Here is a 5000-nt window from a genome sequence, read left to right on the forward strand (position 1 = left end):
GAGAAAGCCCGTAAAGACCTTCGGTCGCTGACTCCGATCCTGCGAGAAAGCCCGTTAAGACCTTCGGTCGCTGACTCCGATCCTTGGAGAAAGCCCGTAAAGACCTTCGGTCGCTGACTCCGATCCTTGGAGAAAGCCCGTAAAGACCTTCGGTCGCTGACTCCGATCCTGCGAGAAAGCCCGTTAAGACCTTCGGTCGCTGACTCCGATCCTTGGAGAAAGCCCGTTAAGACCTTCGGTCGCTGACTCCGATCCTTGGAGAAAGCCCGTTAAGACCTTCGGTCGCTGACTCCGATCTTTGGAGAAAGCCCGTAAAGACCTTCGGTCGCTGACTCCGATCCTGCGAGAAAGCCCGTTAAGACCTTCGGTCGCTGACTCCGATCCTTGGAGAAAGCCCGTAAAGACCTTCGGTCGCTGACTCCGATCCTGCGAGAAAGCCCGTTAAGACCTTTGGTCGCTGACTCCGATCCTTGGAGAAAGCCCGTTAAGACCTTCGGTCGCTGACTCCGATCCTTGGAGAAAGCCCGTAAAGACCTTCGGTCGCTGACTCCGATCCTTGGAGAAAGCCCGTAAAGACCTTCGGTCGCTGACTCCGATCCTGCGAGAAAGCCCGTTAAGACCTTTGGTCGCTGACTCCGATCCTTGGAGAAAGCCCGTTAAGACCTTCGGTCGCTGACTCCGATCCTTGGAGAAAGCCCGTTAAGACCTTCGGTCGCTGACTCCGATCCTTGGAGAAAGCCCGTTAAGACCTTCGGTCGCTGACTCCGATCTTTGGAGAAAGCCCGTAAAGACCTTCGGTCGCTGACTCCGATCCTGCGAGAAAGCCCGTTAAGACCTTCGGTCGCTGACTCCGATCCTTGGAGAAAGCCCGTAAAGACCTTCGGTCGCTGACTCCGATCCTGCGAGAAAGCCCGTTAAGACCTTTGGTCGCTGACTCCGATCCTTGGAGAAAGCCCGTTAAGACCTTCGGTCGCTGACTCCGATCCTTGGAGAAAGCCCGTTAAGACCTTCGGTCGCTGACTCCGATCCTTGGAGAAAGCCCGTTAAGACCTTCGGTCGCTGACTCCGATCTTTGGAGAAAGCCCGTAAAGACCTTCGGTCGCTGACTCCGATCCTGCGAGAAAGCCCGTTAAGACCTTCGGTCGCTGACTCCGATCCTTGGAGAAAGCCCGTTAAGACCTTCGGTCGCTGACTCCGATCCTTGGAGAAAGCCCGTCAAGACCTTCCGTCGCTGACTCCGATCTTTGGAGAAAGCCCGCAAGAGCTTTGGTGACTCACTCCGATTTCGCGAGAAGGGCCGCAAGAGCTGCGGGGACTCACTCCGATCCTGTGACAAAGCCCGACTCTTCAGGTCGCTCCTATGTAGCCCACCATCTCTTAAGCATTGGCGGCCGGGTCGGCCGGCGCTGACGGCCGAAGGAAGCCGCCGGGCGGACCGCGTTTGGTGTTTCCCCGCTCCCGAGGCCGCCTGCTACACGACGGCATGCGACTTTCCGGCCTGCCCCGACTTTCGGATTTCGCCAGGGTGTCTGACCAAGGTGTAGGTCGCCGATCCTACCTTGAGAGGAGTGGTCGTTTTTTGACTAGGCAACTCTTCCAGAGCCCGTAGCGGACGGCGGCTGGGGGCCAGCGGGTCCGGGAGGGTGCGGACGGGGCCGGCGCGGCACGGGCCAGACCCCTGCGTGGAGAAAAGACGGGGTCGTCCGGTGACTTTGCCCCGTCGGCCGGCTCCATCGGACTTGGCACCGGGCGCCTGGGCGGGTGTCGGCGGGGGGAGTGAGCGCCCCGCCCCGCCCGACTCCGACCGCCCCGGAGGGCGCCCCGGGCCCGCCGGGCGAGCGAGCAGGGTCCGTCCGGTGTGGGGCGGGGCCCGGGGAGGCGGGGGTGGAGCGGGCGGCCGAGCAACGGGGTCGACCGGGACGGGTCTCCCCCGGCCGGCGGGGCCGGTCTCCCGTTGCCCCCGAAGCCTACCCCGTGGCCGACTTGCGGTGGTTTTTCAAAAAAGTGCTCTGTAGGGTGTCTGACCATGTCGTGGGTCGCTCAACCTACCTTGAGAGAGTGGTCGTTTTTTGACTAGCTCGGGAATCGACGGCGAGCAATCGCACACTCTCTCGCCAGTCGTTTTGCTACCCCGCCGACCAGGCTGCCACTCCCCGCGAGGGCAGCCGGAGGTCGACAACCGGCTTGGAAGGCGCCCGCTCCTCCGCTCCTGCGGGCGAGGACGGGCGTGCCGACGGGCGTCCGGAACCAGCGCCGGGGCAGGCCCTCCGCGGAGGGCAGCCCGGGTCCCGCCGCTGCGGCGGCGGACCCAACGGCGACGGCTCGCCCCTTCCGTCTGCGTGCGAGTACGCCTTGCGGACTCGGCGGTTCGAGACCCGGCCGTCCGCCTTGCCGGCGGACGCGTCCGGTCGTGAGAGTGCGGGACCGTTCCTGACGGGACGGCTCGGGCGTTGAAGGGAAGCAACGGTCAGGTGTGGCCGGGAGTTCTGCGCTCAGGCTCCCGAGGGTTCGCGGCCATCTCCACGGCGCGTTCCCACCTCACGGCAGCGACGGACTCGGCGGCGCTCGGCGCTCCGGTCGAGCGGGACCGTGTGGCGGCGGCGGCAGTTGCGGGTCTTCCCGCGCTGCCCCGCGGCCGCGGCGGTCCTCTCCCGGCGGCGACCGCTCTTTCGCCGCCTCGGCGTCCTCGCTACCTGGTTGATCCTGCCAGTAGTCATATGCTTGTCTCAAAGATTAAGCCATGCACGTGCAAGTTTAAACTGTCCCAGTGAAACTGCGAATGGCTCATTAAATCAGTTATGGTTCCTTTGATCGTCACATCCTACATGGATAACTGTGGTAATTCTAGAGCTAATACATGCGGAAGAAGCGCCGACCTCACGGTCTGGCGTGCATTTATCAGACCAAGACCGACCCGGGGTTCGCCCCGGTCCCTTTGGTGACTCTGGATAACCCAGCCGATCGCACGGTCTTCGCACCGGCGACAGATCATTCGAATGTCTGCCCTATCAACTTTCGATGGTAGGTTCTGTGCCTACCATGGTGGCAACGGGTGACGGGGAATCAGGGTTCGGTTCCGGAGAGGGAGCCTGAGAAACGGCTACCACATCCAAGGAAGGCAGCAGGCGCGCAAATTACCCACTCCCGACTCGGGGAGGTAGTGACGAAAAATAACAATACGGGACTCTTTCGAGGCCCCGTAATTGGAATGGGTACACTTTAAATCCTTTAACGAGGATCTATTGGAGGGCAAGTCTGGTGCCAGCAGCCGCGGTAATTCCAGCTCCAATAGCGTATATTAAAGTTGTTGCGGTTAAAAAGCTCGTAGTTGGATCTTGGGACCGGGCTTGCGGTCCGCCGCGAGGCGTGTCACTGCTCGTCCCGGCCCTCCCCGCCGGATTCTCCTTGGTGCTCTTAACTGAGTGCCTCGGGGTGCCGGAGCGTTTACTTTGAAAAAATTAGAGTGTTCAAAGCAGGCCTGGCGCCTGAATAGTGGTGCATGGAATAATGGAATAGGACCTCGGTTCTATTTCGTTGGTTTTCGGAACGTGAGGTAATGATCAAGAGGGACGGACGGGGGCATTCGTATTGCGGCGGGAGAGGTGAAATTCTTGGATCGCCGCAAGACGAACCACTGCGAAAGCATTTGCCAAGAATGTTTTCATTGATCAAGAACGAAAGTTGTGGGCGCGAAGGCGATCAGATACCGCCCTAGTCACAACCATAAACGATGCCAACCAGCGATCCGCCGGCGTTACTTCGATGACCCGATGGGCAGCTCCCGGGAAACCTGAGTTTTCGGGTTCCGGGGGAAGTATGGTTGCAAAGCTGGAACTTAAAGGAATTGACGGAAGGGCACCACCAGGAGTGGAGCCTGCGGCTTAATTTGACTCAACACGGGGAAACTCACCCGGCCCGGACACAGTAAGGATTGACAGATTGAGAGCTCTTTCTTGATTCTGTGGGTGGTGGTGCATGGCCGTTCTTAGTTGGTGGAGCGATTTGTCTGGCTAATCCCGATAACGAACGAGACTCTGGCATGCTAACTAGTTCGGCGATCCCGCGCGATCGGCCGCAACTTCTTAGAGGGACAGCCGGCAGTAAGCCGGACGAGATGGAGCAATAACAGGTCTGTGATGCCCTTAGATGTCCGGGGCCGCACGCGCGCTACAATGAAGGCATCAGCGAGTCTTTCGCCTTCGCCGAAAGGTGCGGGTAACCTGCTGAACCGCCTTCGTGCTAGGGATCGGGGATTGCAATTATCTCCCATGAACGAGGAATTCCCAGTAGATGCGTGTCATCAGCGCGCGTTGATTACGTCCCTGCCCTTTGTACACACCGCCCGTCGCTACTACCGATTGAATGGTTTAGTGAGGCCAGTCGATCGGCCCCTCTCGGGCCGGCAACGGTCTGGAGGAGCGCCGAGAAGCCGATCAAACTTGACCATTTAGAGGAAGTAAAAGTCGTAACAAGGTTTCCGTAGGTGAACCTGCGGAAGGATCATTACCGAAACGAAGAAGCGAGGCGCTCGCGTCGTCGACTTCACACCAAACTCGTGGCAAGGAGCGGGCTCTGGTGCCCCCGGCCTCCCGCTCCGACCCTCACTCTTCCTTACCGCCTCGACAAGGTGGCGCTCCGACGGTTGCTCTCGCGCCAATCGCTCCTCCTTCGCGGAGGAGCGCGGGCGGAGAGCCAGGAGCGCCCATGCCGACCCGCTTGGCGGCGGGACCCGGCAGCCCCCTTGGAACGTTGGTCGGGCGCCTTCAGTGTGAGCCCGTCGTTCCCTATACCCTGCTAAACCAGCGAGCCGCCCCGAGTAGCCTGGTCGAGGACTGAGTCAGGTCCTCCCGGCGAAAAGTCTTGGGCGGGCGAGCGCAAGTGGGGGCACCTATATCCTGGCGGAGGGGCGTCGCGTCGTGGGTTTGCGCGGAATGGGGTTGAGTTGCTAGTCTCACGGCGGGGCCTAGGTGAGACGGCTCCTCCCCGGCACCCCGGCGCGG

General features: G+C 60.8%; 1 non-coding gene across 1 annotated transcript; it reads left to right on the forward strand.

The window, feature by feature from the left end:
* The first annotated feature begins 2690 nt into the window (after positions 1–2690).
* Positions 2691–4506, forward strand: LOC136441041 (small subunit ribosomal RNA). Its single transcript, XR_010756761.1, has one exon. It is a non-coding gene; the product is annotated as a small subunit ribosomal RNA (ribosomal RNA).
* Positions 4507–5000: the final 494 nt, after the last annotated feature.

This window comes from Branchiostoma lanceolatum, chromosome 8 (genome assembly GCF_035083965.1).
Source record: "Branchiostoma lanceolatum isolate klBraLanc5 chromosome 8, klBraLanc5.hap2, whole genome shotgun sequence".
Taxonomy (NCBI): domain Eukaryota; kingdom Metazoa; phylum Chordata; class Leptocardii; order Amphioxiformes; family Branchiostomatidae; genus Branchiostoma; species Branchiostoma lanceolatum.